This window comes from Salminus brasiliensis, chromosome 3 (genome assembly GCF_030463535.1).
Source record: "Salminus brasiliensis chromosome 3, fSalBra1.hap2, whole genome shotgun sequence".
Taxonomy (NCBI): domain Eukaryota; kingdom Metazoa; phylum Chordata; class Actinopteri; order Characiformes; family Bryconidae; genus Salminus; species Salminus brasiliensis.
Genome location: NC_132880.1, coordinates 29,592,313 through 29,609,045, shown reverse-complemented (window position 1 = coordinate 29,609,045; position 16,733 = coordinate 29,592,313).

Genomic DNA, 16,733 nt, shown 5'->3' with positions numbered 1-16,733 from the left:
ACAGTATTATCATTTAAATTTTGATCTACATTAGGACCACGTAGAAGTAGCCCTGTTTTATCGGAACTGAGTAAAAGAAAATTGAGTGTCATCCAGTTTTTAATTTCTTTAATAATAAGTCTGCTATTTTGCTGAGACAGGGTCCTCGTTAGGTTTAGCTGATATGTAAATTTGGGTATCATCGGCATAACAGTGAAGTTATGCAGTAAAATATAAAGAGTAAAGAGTAATGAGTCCGGTATTGATCCTTGTGTAACACCATATTTTACTCTAGTGTGATAGGAGCATTCGTAATTTATATAAACATACTAATGGTGATCATTCAGATATAACCTGAACCAGGTGAGGGTAGATCCTTTGATTCCTATAAGATTTTCTAACCTATTGAGAAGAATTTCATGATCTATGGTGTCAAAGGCAACACTAAGATCTAGCAGCACAAGGATGGCAGTGCTGCCCCTATCAAGGGTGGAAAGTAAATCATTAGTAGTAATGCTGTTTCAGTACTATGGTTTTGTCTAAATCCAGACTGAAAAACTCCATGAATGCTGTTGTTATGCAGATTGGTGCACAGCTGCTTAAACACTACTTTTTTTCCCCAAAGTTTGCCAACGAAGGGTAGATTAGAAATTGGGCTATAACTGGCAATGTCCAGATTAGGCTTTTTAATAATGGGCTTTATAATGACCAATTTAAGAGATTTAGGTAAGAAGCCCATGCTAAGAGATGTATTAACTATGTCAATTAATGGATTACAAACCTTTGGCAATGCCTGTTTAAACAACAGAGTTGGTACCAGATCTAATATACATGATGACACTGAGTTAATTATATTGAGCAGGCCTTCTTCTGTAACTGGGCTAAAGTACTGTAGGTGTGCTGTGGAGCTAGTGCAGCATTCATCATTGTCTACCGCTGTGGTTTGGGACTGACATTGGATTTTTACTCTAATATTCTCTATTTTCTCATCAAAGAATTTCATGAAGTCGTTGCTACTAATTTCAGCAGGGATAACTGAGCTACTTTGTTTTTTACTGTTGGGAGGTTTAGTCGCAGTATTGAAAATTAATCTTGGGTTGTCTTTGATTGTCTCAATAAGAGCTGAAAAATACTGAGATTTGGTTTTAGAGCGAGGAAAGAGTGTAAATTTTCAGTCACATGCTCGAGATCTTTAGCATGTAATGGGAAGGAGATGGTTAAGTCAGGGAGGTCATTAATAAATGCAGTCACTGTTGCAGTTGTTATTGTACGTTTGCTGATACAGCGGGGCGGGTGATCGATATTCTGGTTATGAACTATTTGATCATGATTAGATAATGGTCGGATATTGAGTCATGTTGAGAGAAGCTAACTATATTTTCTGCCTCAATACCCAGCGTTAATACCAAGTGTAGTGTGTGGTTACATCGGTGAGTTGGGGCTATAACATTTTTAACAAAATCACTAAGAAATTCAGTATATGCTCCAGGGGGGCGATAAACTGTTAGCAGCAGGATTGAAAGCTGAGTTATGGAAGCAGGAGATGGGCCTGTCACTTTAAGATTAAGCAGTTCAAACGACTTCGCTTCAAACCCTGTGTTTTGAGTTATTCCTATAACTGAATCATAAATTGTGGATACACCACCACCACCACTATCAGTGACTCTATCCTTTAGTACCCCATGATGCAGACCACTAACTGGTCCACTTTCACCACCAAAGAGCAACTAGCTCACATTTAGTACCAACACTATCATTATCACTAGCTGTGGAAAAAGGGTCCAGACTGAACATGCCACACTTCATACACCCAAAAAGCCCAGCAGCCGTAATCAAGCAGGGACTTACCGCTTGCAGTTGATTTGGGCACTGAAATAAACTTGGTTGTAGGGGTAAACTGCTACTCTGTTTTTATTTAGTTGTTGATAAACCTGTGAGAATAGACTGTAAACTCAATCTAAAAGCAGTCAGTAAGCGTACGATGCAGTAAATGACTGAACAGATATAAAACATAAGTGCTAGAAAGTGGAAAAGCTAAACACAGAGACAGTGATTCCTCCAACGCCGGCTCCACAGTACTGAGACAGGATGCCACCTGTCCAGTCCTGAACATTTCTCACTACTAAATACTCCACAGTCAGCTGTCAGTGCTTTTATAACAAAGTGATTTCAGCAGTTTAAACAATTGTACATCATTTTCTATTATTAACTATTAGTTTTTATTGTCACACAGACAGAAGGATGTCTTTATATCCTCCATAACTGTTTCTAAGCACAGAAAGCTACAGTAAATTAGATGACATGTAGCTGAAATGTACACAGAGTAAGGCAGCCGGTCTCTCAGATAAACAGACATGTGGTGGTCTGTTCCCTCAGCTTGCTAACATTACTAGCCGAGCCCTTTTCAGCTTGTGTCTTTCAGCTGGTAAACAGTCCGTCTGTGAAGATGTAGTAAGCTGATATCAAGTGTGGAAAGTGGCTCTGAAAGCTTTATTTCCTTCAGTTTCTACAAGTAGAGAGTAATGAGGACCTTGAACTCGACTCTCTCTGCCGCCATTCTATGGTACTGCATTTATACCTAATGCTAGCTGCACTGCACTGGACAGAGAGACTCCATAGAGAGATGCACCCAGTGTTGACAACTCCTCAGTAAGGAAAGTAGCTATTGGCTGTCCTAAAAGTCGCTAGAAGTCGCGAAATGACGTCGACACTTAATTTGCATAATTGTGTAAATATGTTAGAAAAACAGATGAACTCTGAATAAATTAAACTTTTCCTGGTGATTATTATTTTTTTGCCTTTTAAACAGGCCATCACTACTCAAAATAATATAATGTCATGACTTTAATGCTTTGTCTAGACCCACATGATATAAATCCTTTTTACATTAATTAAATTAATTAATTTAGTCCTGTGTTGTTAAATGTTAGCATATCAAATTTAATCAAAAGTTATGTGGGGTGGAACTGCTACCCTACGTTCAACCCTCCTCCTTTATCCGGGCTTGGGACCGGCAAAGTGACCTTAAAAGAGACAGTTTGTCAGAGTTACTTAGTTTTGTTTGTTTGTTTGTTTGTTAGTTAGTTAGATTTGAGGTGAGTGAGACTGTGTGAGTTAAATGCAGTGGTTTATTTCGTGTCTCTCTGAAGACGCATTTCTATTTACACCCCGCTCTGAAAACAGGGGGCGGGGTCAGCGGCGGGTTTGGGCATGCGCAGTTCATTTGCAGTGTGGACATGGAGCGGTGTGGGTCTGCTCCGACTGAGAGACTGAGCACTGTGAGTGTTGTGGGACGGGACTCACAGCAGCTTCCGAAAAACTTAATAAACCTGTGTTTTCACCTCAGAGTCTCCAGAAGTCTCCAATGACATCAGCAAAAGCTGTTAGATTTGGCGCTAGTCGTTTAAAAAAGACGCTAGAGGGTCTGAAAAGTCGCTAAGTTTGCAACACGGCCAGTGATTAAGTGGTTAAAGTGGGACAGTGGTGGCTCAGCGGTTAGCGTTCCAGGCTGTTGATAACAGGGTTGTGGGTTTGATACCCTGGCTCGGCAAGCTGCCACTGTTGGGCTCTTGAGCAAGTCCCTTCACCCTCTCTGCTCCCCGGACGCTGCAGCAATGGCTGCCCAGCACTCCGGGCATGTATGCTTACTGTCCACTGTGTGTTTCACTGGTGTGTATGTGTGTGTGTTCACTGCACGGATGTATGGGATACATGTGGAAGCCAAATGCCATCGGTGCCGGCATCCATGGTCAATGTTTAATATTAAAGGTAAACATTTTAGCTAAACAGGTGAGTTTTCAGCCTAGACTTGAACATTAATCTAAAAGATTATTCCAGAGTTGGGGGGCTATATGAAAAGGCTACTCCCCCTGCTGTGACTTTCTAAATGTTGAGAACTAGTAAGAAGCCAGCAGCCTGTGATCCAAATAATCGTGATGCTTCATAAGGGTTATTGAGATCTTGTAGGTACTCAGGAGTGAGACCATGTAGGGTTCTGTATGTCAGTAGTAGAATTTTATAATCAATACGGAATTTAACTGGAAGCCAATGCAGTGCTGATAGAACTGGACTGATATGGTCAGGTGTTCTAGTTTTAGACAGGACCCTGGCTGCAGCATTTTGAAAAAGCTTTCTGAGGTTCCTGCTGGAAAATCCTGACAATAGTGTGTTGCAGTCATCTAGTCTTGAGGTAATAAAAGCATGTACAAATGTTTCTGCATCAGGTAGAGATAAGGAACATCTTAGCTAGACAATGTCCCAAAGATGCACAAAAGCAGTTCTAGTCATTTTAGCTATATGTTATTTTTACATATGTATAAAGAGCCTCTGGGATAGATGGGTTAGATATGTTTTGAACCTCCTGTGATTCCAACCATGTTCTCCAACCTTTCTAGGAGGATAGTGTGATCTATTGTGTCAAAGGCTGTGCTGAGGTCAAGAAGAGCTAATAAGGATACAGAGGTAGGAAGATCGTTTATTTTCACTAGGGCTGTCTCAGTGCTGTTAAAAGGGTCTGAATCCAGATTTCTTACCCATGTATGAGCAGAGTTGTTGAGCCAAAGCTTTTTCTAAGACCTTAGACATAAATGCAGTCCTGCTTGACAGCCTAGAAAATGCTGTAGAAATGAAAGGACCTGCCCTCACTTGGTTTAGATGTTATCTGACTGATCAGCACCAATGTGTTTATTTACATAATGAATACTCTCTTTACAATTACACACAAGTAAATGATGGTGTTCCTCAGCGGTCAATCCTGGGTGCGTTGGATTACTGTAATGCCCTTTATGTTGAAAGTTCATGCAAATCATGAAAAAAGCTCCAACTAGTTGAGAATGCAGCTGCTAGAGTGCTCAGTAGAGCTAGAAATGTGACCATATTAGTCCTATTCTCTCGTCTCTAAACTGGTTACCAATTACATTCTGCACTGATTATAAAATACTCCTGGCTTGTAAATTGCTAAACGGTTTGGCCCCACAACTGCTTAAACCCTACAACACGTCACATACACTTCGTTTGAAGGATGCTGGCCTTCTGTCTATTCCTTGCTTCTGCAAAATCAACGCTTGGGGAAGAGCTTTCTTTTGTAAAGCCCCCCAACTCTAGAATAAACTTCCTGTTGCTGTTCAGGACTCGGACACCATCTCAGTCTAGATTTAAAACTTACCTTCTTGCTCGAGCTTTTGGATGATCCACCAGTGTACTGTACTGTTTTCCTTGCTGATGTAACCTGTTTTCTTACTAACACTGTTCTGTACGTGTCTGATTACAGGTTTCTGATGAGCACTGCTGTTTTTCTAATCTGCTTTGAAGTAGGAGTTTGGCTGCAGAGCGGTCCAGTGTAGAGACAGACATATCAGACACATTTCTGTAATCATGTTCGTATTCAGTGTCACAGCAACTGCTGAGATGTCTTTCTACACTGTGAATTTGTGCTTAACTACAGCCAATACAATTAGCTAGCCAGATTTGAACCATTATCTGCTTGTTAGCTAACTAATTCAGTAGAACTTTAACATGACAAGAACCTGAACAAGCCAAAGATATTAAAATGATTAGACCACTCTGTATATTCCTTGCTGTCATATATCTCTTCATGATTTCCAATCAGTCACATGAGTAGAAGTCATCAGTTGTTGTTTAGTGAGTTAGTATCAGTAAAAAAGTTGAAGTGTTGATCATAGAGAAAATACATTGAACCAGGTAAAGAAGCGTATCAGTTTTGTAGCTGTTTTTACTTTATTAAAACTTCCAGAACCAAACAGACTTTCATTCTCATTTTTTAATGTTTGTATTGTCTGGAGACAGAAATGGCTAAAATATGCAAGAAGAGGGACAGTACCTAAAAGGTGATAAATACCAGGCAGGCTGTGTGTGTGTTTGGTTCAGCAGTGTACAGTATTGTAAACTGCAAATATATGAAACTAATCTACTCTATGCTTTCCATTTGTTGACAATCTCTTCATTTTGTATGTGCAGCACAGCAGCAGAACTCCCATGTCCTTCCATGAACAAATTTTACCCCTACGATCTTCCATTAATAAATTATTGGATGTTGAGATGTTCTCTGTGGTGTTGTTATTATTATTATTACATTTTCTATCCATAGTTGGGCAGATATTTATAACACATAGGAGGCACAGCTACATGGTTGGCTTACCAAGATTGTAGCATAGCAGCATATATGCTTTGTCCTGGGGTCTGAGTCCTTCTTCTAATTCATTAAATGCACCTCTGCTAAGAAGTGTTGAACCTTGCCCCTGCTGTCTTTTTCTGGCTGCTGGGCAATACCCAACGCCCAGGCACAGTTGTTACACATGATGATTCAGCACTAAAAAACATTCCTACATTTCTTCTGCAGGTATTTATTTAGTAATAATTCATTATGATTAATATTGTTTACTGTTAATCACGTACTATCAAAGTTGCTGTTAATTATGGATTCAAACACAAGCATATTTATTTGTGGAACCATTTGGTTAAAATGTGAAGAGTGTGAGTAAATATCTTTAAAAAGTCACATTTCAACAAAACAAGTCACGCTTAAAATTTTTGAATTAAAAAATGTTAAACTTTATTAAACACACTGCTGGTGGAGAAATGGGTTTCTTTGAAAAACTCTAATGCTTAAGTTTACATCCACCATTCTTGTTAACTGCCTTTTCTTAATCACTATACGAACTGAGGAAACTACCTGAAAACAGTAGCTATCATTCTATAACCTTGTCCTGCATTGTGGGCATTAATCATTTTAATTTTCAGAGAGCTAGTCAGCAGAACATCATCAAAAAGCAGCAGAAAAGCAACACCCTCTGAAAGAAGCCCTCTTACCCCAGGCTGCACCTTGCTACCCTGTACATGAAGATCACAAACAGGAGTGAAAACAAGGCACAGCCCTGACGGAGTCCAATGGCAACACTGAACAAGCTTGCCTTAGTGCCAAGAATATGGACACAGCTCTCACACTGAGAGTACAAGAACCCCAGCCGCCCACACTCCCAGAGCACTCCTCACTAGATGTTTTGGGGAACACGGCTGTAAGCCTTCTCCAAGTCCACACAATACATGTAGACTGCAGTGGGGAATTCCCATGCCCCCGCAACAATCTTAGAGAGGGTGAAGAGCTGGTCCATCGTTCCAAAGGCCACTACGGAATCCGCATTGCTCCTCCTATATCTGAACTATTGGATAGATTCTCCTTTCCAGTACCTTTTTCAGAGAGGTTGAGGAGTATGATGCCTTTATAGTTGGCACCCACTCTACTGTCCCCTTTTTTTGAAAATGAGAAACAGCACTCAACTCTTCAGAGGTACTTTTCCTGAGGTCTATGCAACACTGCAGAGGCATGTCAACTAAGACAGCCCCCCAACATCCAGAGCCTTCAGGAACTGGGGGTGAATCCCATCCACTCCTGGTGCATTGCCACAGGATAGAGTTTCAACTATCTAAGTAGCATTTGCAAAAGAGACGGATTCTGACACCCCTGGTAACCTCCAGCTTTGCATGCTGAACAGTCGGCATGTTCCTCAGGTTTAGGAGTATCTCAAAGTGTTCATTCCAGCGTCAAACAATATCCTCAGCTGAGGTCAGAGCTTCACTACCTGTTCTGAGCATTTTAGGCAGTGTCCCTCCTTCCCCTTCTGAATTGTTGGAGCTTTATTCAGAACCTCCTTGAGACTACCCAAAAGTCAGGGCCTACCAGGTTAATCTGGCACTTCTCTGATCCAACTCCCCACCAGAGAGTGATCAGCTGATAAATCAGCACCTCTCTTTACCCGAGTGTCCGAAACATATGGCCTCAGGTCAGATGACACGAGCACAAGGTTGATCATTGACCTTTGGCCCAAGGTGCTCTGGTACCAAGTACACTTCTGAGCAACCCTGTGTTTGAACATGGTGTTTTTGTTTTGGACATCCTATGACTAGCACAGAAGTCCCCAAACGTCCCACCAATCGGGTTCAGATCAGGCTGTTTATCCCAATCCCTCTGATCCACGTTTCACAGCAACTGCTCACGTGAGAGTCACCCAGCAGAACAATGGAGTGGCTTCTGCATATAACCTAGTCAGAAGACTAGGTGTGTTCGATAAAAGGGTGTCACTGTGTTGCTAATTAATGATAGGAATCCGGGACAAGACCCCTAATGAGCAAGCCATGGGCGACAGTGGCAAGGAAAAACTCCCTGAAAAGTGAGGAAGAAACCTTGAGAGGAACCAAGACTCAGCAGGGGAACCCATCCTCCTCTGGTTGACACCGGATTCAAGAAATTACTGCGGGTGTAGAGTCTCTGCATTTTGACATAGGCAGCAGCAGCTAAGGCGGAGTTAAATGGACAGAACAGACCTGTGTTTGGACGTTAGGTGGAGTGGAGTGTTGCATATGGTCAGCAGCTGGGTGCAGGTCTGAGGTTATTCGCTGTTAGTCTCCTCTTCCCTGCCCTGAAACAAAATGAACTGTGTCAGTAACTCTATAAAGACTAATGTAGTTTTGGTGTTCTCTCACATATGCAGCTCACTGATGCTTTAAGACACTGGCTCACTGACATTTACACAGCTTAAAACAAACATTACTGTGTTTAATTAAAATTGTTCATAAAGATTTTTCTGATATTATTGTTGTGAATTCTTAACAATTATATTAATTCTCTTATTTAAAGTTAAAAAAGTTGAATAATGTTTCTTACTCTTTACTTAAATGTTAAAGTGTTAATAATAAACCAGCTGAAGTCCACTGGCCTTTATATTTTAGTTGTACTGTAAATGCAATGGCATGGATATGGAAAAGCTCCTTACCTTAAAGCTGCTTTCCACAAGTTTGTTCAGCAGAAAGGCTTCTGATTCAATTGAGAATTGGCTCTGCTCCATGCTGGCCAATAGTCTCAGATAGTCTGCCATCAGCTCTACCTTTCTATAAACATAAACAACAACAATCTATTAGAGAGAATGGTCTATTGATTGGTATGGGAATATAATATGCTGATCTTATTGTCACGCTTGATGGACCAACATATGGTTATTTCTGAAACCCGTCTCTTACCGTTTGCTGTGTTTCTGTCCACTGAAAATCCTTCCTAGAGCCTCCTGGTCAGACTCCTCCTCCGGCTTGCTCTCACTTATCTCCAGTTCTGTTGAAGTGAGAGAGATATAAACAAATAAGTCCACACTAAAACAAATTTAATTGCTTAAATGTAAGCAAATGTAAGATAAATGTAAGATGCAGATGTTCTTATTTGTTGTTCAGCTGAATTCAGTAGAGGTGGGTTTAGTAACGCATCTTGAAGAAATGAATGCACAGTGGTTATGGCTGTGTACAAACATTGCTCACTAATGAGAAGCAAGCCATGTTGTTAACAAAGCAAGCCATGTTGTCTTACACACTTACCGATCTTCCTGATGAACTCGGCTTCATCCTCTTGGGCAGCTTCCACCTGAAATGAGAGGTTAGTTAGATTACTGAACCATTACACAGCTATGACTTATTCTGCACTGCAAGAGTCTGAACTCTGTGTACCTTCTGATTGGTTCTGTTGATGGTAAGTCCCAAGTTGTCCACCAACACTGCCAGGATGATACTTGAAGGACAGAGAACAAAGATGAAGTGAACATTAAGTAACATTACTGAGTACATGCACTGAGTAGTGATAAGTCAATGCTGTCTGACTTGTGATTTAAACTAGAAGACGTTTGCTGCTCATTTAAAAAAGGTTATTCCTGGTAACTTACTTGAGGAGAATTAAATTCTCTATAATGATGAATGACACCAGGAAGATCATGATGTGAGCAGCTCCTGTTGGATGTAGAAAACAGAAAATGAATATAATTGTTATAAATTCACAACAATAGTTCCCAATTTTATTTGTATATATAAAAATATATTTTATTTATTCAAATTAGAAAGTGGAACTTTATTAGAGTAAATTTGAGATTTTCTGAATCTAACTACAATCAATGGTAATGTATTATAATCTTGTTCATTTATTTCTAGCTGCTTTATGACTTTAATGAGTAAGCTCTTCATGTGACATGTTGATTCCAAGGAACACATAATCCCTTACCTTTGTAATAGCTGGTATTATAGACCAGCGCCCAGTCATCTAGCGTCAGCACTTGAAACAAGGTGGTGATCGTGCTGAAAATACCTCCAAACCTCTCCGGGTCTGTCTCACTATACAGGACCCGGAGGAAAATGGTAAACATGCTTATTACCATCAGCATGATGAGTGAGGTGGAGCCAATAGACCGCAATGACTTCACAGCTGTAGCCAAGATCAACTGAAGCGTGTGAAAGGAGCTGGAACAAGAGAAATAGTCCCAGAGTTAATATATGGGAGTAAACCGAACTTCCCAAAAATGATGATGGTGCACTGACCAAAGCTGTTCATGATCATTTTGAATATATTCTATATCGTAACATAATCTATCATAACCTAATCGTGCCAACATTATTAGTTTAGATTACTTCTCTATGAGAGATAATAAACACTATGTATCAATTAGTAACTTAAAGTGATAGCCACAGATATTGACACCCGTAACTTCCTGATTAATACAAAAATGAAAGACAGTATCAGAGTGTGATCCACAAACTGCTAATTGAAACACCATAGTATTGCTTATTGGCTTAACGAGTTTGTGAAAGGTGTTGTTCATGCACTACAGATTCCTTCTTTAGTGTGGCTGTATCTGCTTTTGTGGTTTGAAGTAGAAAAATGTGAAAAACGAAAATGGACAAACTTTTTAGTCTGATGCCAGAGGGCTTGGATTTTGAGGATGTGGGTTTATAGTGTTGTGGTTGAAAGGGTTTTGGGGTATAGCTCTGTACGATAGCCTGCATCTAACTGCAGTTCCTGATTACTGCTTCAATTATCAGTGACATCAGTTCACTTCATGTCAATTGAGGTGTACTTTTCCTTACCGGATGGCTTTGAGCAAACGGAAAGCTCTGATTGCTCGTGCTCCTTTCATGATCTTCAGAGCCCGGAAGACACTGGAGGTCTGTTTACCACCTGCGAATCCAGTGGTTTGCACCAATGGCAGTGTAAAATCCACCACACTCATAACAATAATGATGAAATCTGAAAGAACAAAAAGACACAAACAGAAAAAATCAAGACTCTGAATAAGTTCTCACGTAATCTTTTTGGTATTGTTTTGGTTTGCAGGAACAGGCTGCCACTTTAGGACCATGTTCACTACTCTCATAAGAGATGGATCAGCTCACCCATGTTGTTCCAGGAGTTCTGGAAGTACTTGTGTCCCCACGCCAGGAGCTTAAGAAAGAACTCCATCAGGTAGATACCCAGAAAACAGGCATCTACCGCTGAGAACACCCAACCTAGTACAGCCATGAAAACACATCAGAATTTTATATTAGAATAATGACCAGACCTTTAAACATGACTTATGATATGATCACAATACTGTATTAAAATAATCATGTCTGGCATGTATATGATAACGTTACCATTTGTTTAATATTGCAATTTACTGAACCACTGAATTCTGGAACATGTCTAGTCGAGTGTATCCACATAAACATCTGTGAGTGGTCATGTAAGCCACTGCCCTCATGACTCCATAATTACCAGTGATGAGGTCAAATTTTACTTCGACCAAAAGACAAAATGTGACAGAATGAATATGAGCTCTATACAGTGTATGACCTCACCTGCTCTCACACTGAGGCTGGGGAAGGCCTGGGCGATCAGCAGCGTGGTATCAAGTACAACCACGAACAAGATGAAACTGGTGAACAGAGGCGTCTGAGTGAAGTTAAAGATCAGGTCGTAGATCTGCTCGACCCGCGTCCACAAACACTTCACTGAGGAATCATCAGCCTGAAATTCATCCCTGGATTCATCCTCTACAGACAGAGAAAGAGAGAGAGAGATAATGATGAACATGCCTGTTTGGGTGTGTGTGTGTGTTAAAGAGAGTATAGGTGTGTGTGATTGTGGTTGAATTTCTAAGTAGATGTAAAAGCTCTGGCAGATTTACCGTCTACTGAAAGGCTGTCATGTTCAGGGCTGGAGTTGGTGTGTCGTCTCGACCGACAGCTGCTAAAAACGATGAGAACGCAAAGGATGCTGAACACGGTCATCATCGTCATCTGTAATCATATCATTGATCATTTTGGTGTTAATTTTTATTCTGAATTAATAGCTCTTCCACAAAAAATAATAGAATTCTAATCTATTCTATGGTGTAAAATGTTTGTAGGTATGGCTGAATAAATCCCTCACCCCCACGTAGAAAAGAGCTCGGTCTGGCAGTAGAGGAAGACCGTGAACATGCAGCTCGAAACGGGCAGAATGCTCACAGTACGTGCTCTTGTCAACTTCCCTACACACACATACAAAAAAAGAAGCATTAGACAGATACTTAACATGATGCACTTACTCCCTCTCAGCCATCACCCTATCAACGATCTGAACACGTCAGTTCTCTGTTAAGCACACGTAGTGAGGAGATACTACCAGAACTGATCCATATTCAGAACAGAGAATTCTCTATGAGCTTAAGAGTCACGTACTTCAGGTGAATTTCCCCTACAAAGTAAATCTTACTGACATGAACTTGTGCTCACTCTACTGACTGTCTGTAGGTCTTATAAATGCTCCATGAGGAGGAGAGAAATGACTCAGATGATGCTGCCACTCATCACTATGAAGCCCCTCTTTAGTGAAGATAACAGAATTGAAAACAAGTGGACGTACCTGTTGGAGACCTCAATGATGAAGAAGAAGTCCGGACTCAGCAGACCCTCAGGTGTTAGGTCCCCACAGGGAGAGTTCTTCTGACACACCCATCTATACAACCAAACACACACACCACATACACACAAACACACACAGTTAATCATCGTACAAAACCATAGGAGGGAGCTGTTGCATCAACTCAACTCAGTCAATCACAGTTTCTCTCTCTCTCTCTCTCTCTCTCTTGCACACACACACACACACACACACACACACACACACACACGCTTCGTTTAAAATAAAAAAAGCAGTGGGATCTCTCACCTGACCCAGTTGATGCTGCCACTCATCACTACAAAGCCCTCTTTAGTGAAGTTAACAGCTTCCTTATGCAACATCCACACAAGACTCTCCTCAGAGCTCACGCTGATACACACACACACACACACAAACACACACAGGGGGAATTTGAGCATTATCCTAATAGTAAACATAGCAATTAGACAGACTGACATGTTTCTGTCCTGATTCAGTCTTGTGTAAAAAGCTACAGCAGCAACACAGTGATCTGAACTGTCACAGTAAGTCTATGTGATGTAGATACCTGTAATTGAAGCTGTTGATCTTCAAGATTTCCTCCTCACTGTAGTAATGGATGTTGCTTCTTGAATAAGGTCCACCGCCTACTATCTTAAAGGTGTAGCTATTGTGAAACACACACACACACACACACATATTAAATATAAAAATAATTAAAAGGAGCCCATTTATGAAATCAATTATATTATAATAGACTGAAATTGATTACAGTGGTACATTATCAATACCTTACAGTATCATTTACACCCAGACATCAGTAATAGAACAAATATATGGAATAATGATTATAATCCTTACCTGCCCGTGAAGCTCTCCAACTCTCCTGAGATGTTATTCTTGAGAGCAAAGAATGGATAGAAAACTAGTAATGGAGAGAAAAAGAGAGGGAGAGAGCAAGGGAGAAAGAGAGGGTTAGGGTTAAGCCTCCAAATAGCACCACACCTAGCATACTATATACAGAGCTATGAGCACCTATGTAGCAAAGGAATATTTGGGATGTCTGACACTGATGCCGCCTTCATGTCTCCAGAATAATCATAAACATGAATTTCTGACCTAAAAAATGCACATCAACGTCCTTTGAGTCGTAATTCTAAGAGGGAATCTGAAAGTATTTGTAGAGTTTTGATTCAGAGTTTCGGTTTCTGACCTTTACTCATTCTACACGGAGGAGGAAAGGATGGTTTTAGAGCTCCATGGCAGATCATTTTCAATCTTAAACTGACTTTTAGGAATCACTGACTAGGCCTTAGACACTTGTTTACACATGTGACCTCTGAATTATGGAAGCAGTGCAGGAAGATTGTATTTTTACAATGGGGGGATATGTTAAAAAAGACCCCAAAAAGATCAGATGAGCTAATTGGCTCAGAGGAGCCAGCTTTGCTAATGGGAAACAGGAGCACCTGATGAGCATGTAAAGCCAGCATCACATAGGGGATCTTTCACACAGCAGGATTTATCAGTCAGATCATTTAAACCAAAACTGAGGACTGTCCTTTGAGAGGAGAGATGAGGAAATTTCCTTTTGGAAAAACTTCATATTTTTGTTGTGCAGCTTATTGAGAAATTCTCCTGTGTGAAGTTCTCCCCAGCAGTCTACAGTGCGAGAGAAGACTTACGGTCTTTGAAAAGGAAGCATGGCACGCCCGGCTCAGGTTTTGGGCAGGCAAAGTACCGCCGGTTTAGCCGGGTGCTCTCCTGAAGAGTGGCGTTAACGTCAAACGCCAGCTGGCTGCCCGGCAGACACTGAGAGATGCTCTGAAAGACAGAAACAGTGAATGGTTAATGCTGGCATTATTGATGGGTCATTCTCATGATGCTTATTTTCTGCTTCTGCATCCATGAACAAGATCAAGGGAACAAAAAGGATTTCATTGTTTTTCAGTTCATTCTAATCTGTTGGTGAAGGACCTGGACTGCTTCACTGCTGCTCACACCTCTCAGATCAACAACATAAGAACAGCTGAACAAACTGCACTTCCTGTTTTAGAAGGTGCAGGATGTTCTAAGACGTTCCTCTACGGTTCTGAAGGGAACTTGAGGACTATCTGAACCTGATACAGTATTGTAGGCAAGTGAATGCAAGAATATGAGAAGTAGAAGAAGAGACCCACCGTGTTCTTGTAAACATGCTGGTCCTCGAAGATGTCCGCCACGCTGCGCCCATTTACTCTACCGGAAACTGCACTCTGTGGGTGCTTAAGGCCACAGGAAACCACCAGGGCCAAAGCAAATAGAAGGGTCAGTATTCTGACCATCATTCCTAAAATACAGTTAAAAAATGAGAGTCAGTGTATAAAACATATAAAATCATTTATTTTAGAATAAATGTAGAAAATGATTGTAATGTAAGTGATTTGTAGCTTCACAGGTTTCACATAATTAGTAGGGAGTTAGAACACTGTAATAAAAATGTACATATTTAAGTTATGTCTAGAATGATGAACACACTCATGTAGGACTTTAAACAATAAAGAAAAACTGCTCAGGATAAACAATGAAATTATAATTCAACTAAAACTCAAAACCTCTTATTTTCTACAAGGTGATCAAATGATCAAAATGAAATTCTTAATTGATCTTTTTGACACTTCTTCCTCCAAACACTTGAAATACTGAATAAAACATCTAATGAATATCTAATAAAACTAAGAGTAAAGACTAGTTATACTGTTATTCAGTAATAATCATATCAGCACATTCCTCTCATTTCTGTTCAGAGAAGGACAAGTGGAGTTATGAAAGAACTACATTTTGGGAAGAGGAACATGCCTGAAGCTCCTCCTCTCTAATCCAACGTCCTAGAAATTCCACCTCTACCTTGTTCACTATACAGAGGACTCATCTGATCCCGCTGATACGTCTTTCAGCTCATCTGATGTGATAATGAGCTGAACGTCTCAGCTCGGTTTATTAGAACACTCTACCTCATTATGACGTAATAACTGTTACGTTCCAATGGAAGTTACTATGGCAACAATAATAGACTTAAATAGCTCATTAAAACAGACAGAAAATCAGAGAAAGTACATGAACACGATCGATACAGAAAACACACTGTTGGAGTAGAAAGTAAAGCAGCTGATTTTACACCAGTAAACGAAGCTTCCAGCAAGAAAAATATATTTATAAGAAAAAATGATCTAAGACTGATTAGACTAAGCTAAACTGCCTAAATTTCCTTAATGTGCAGATTCTCCTTCTGTGTCGTAAAAAAATAAGCCATGTAATTTAATGTCGTCTTCTAAATTATTGATTTAATTAATTATATTTTCTATAAATTATACATTATAAATTAAACATTATATTTTGTTAATATAATATATAAAATGTGATTGTTTTCACCTGTGGTTATTATCGAATTATTCTCAAATTAAAATATTTGCATATATATATATATATATATATATATGTATTATATATTCATATATATATATTCATATATATATATTCATAAAACATTTTATTAATAATAAAAATAACATTAACGGTCAGAACATTAATGTTTAGAAAATAATTAATAAAAATCTCTGAATTTAATCATTTTATCAGGATCCACATGAAATTCAGTGCATTTATCCAGTACATAAGAAGCTCTTATTCACTAATTCATTTATTTAATCTCAACACGATTCTGTAAAGTGTTCATGTTCATCTAACATTGTTCGTTAATTACTGTAAAGAAATGAAACCAAATAAATCTATTTCGTTTAGGTTTTATTCAAATGTGTTTAATATATCTCTAAACTTACAGTTTTAGCATAAATGTAAGAAAACTATCATCAGTAGTGTTGGGAACTGAATTTGGTTGATGATCATTTAATCAGGTCTTCAGTACGATGTGTTGAGATCACAGTGCGGGTCACACAGGTAAGGACAGCGCATTTAGTGTTATTTGAAATATTTCCATTAAAGCAGAAAGTCTTCAACTTTTTACACAATGATGTGTTTAAATCAC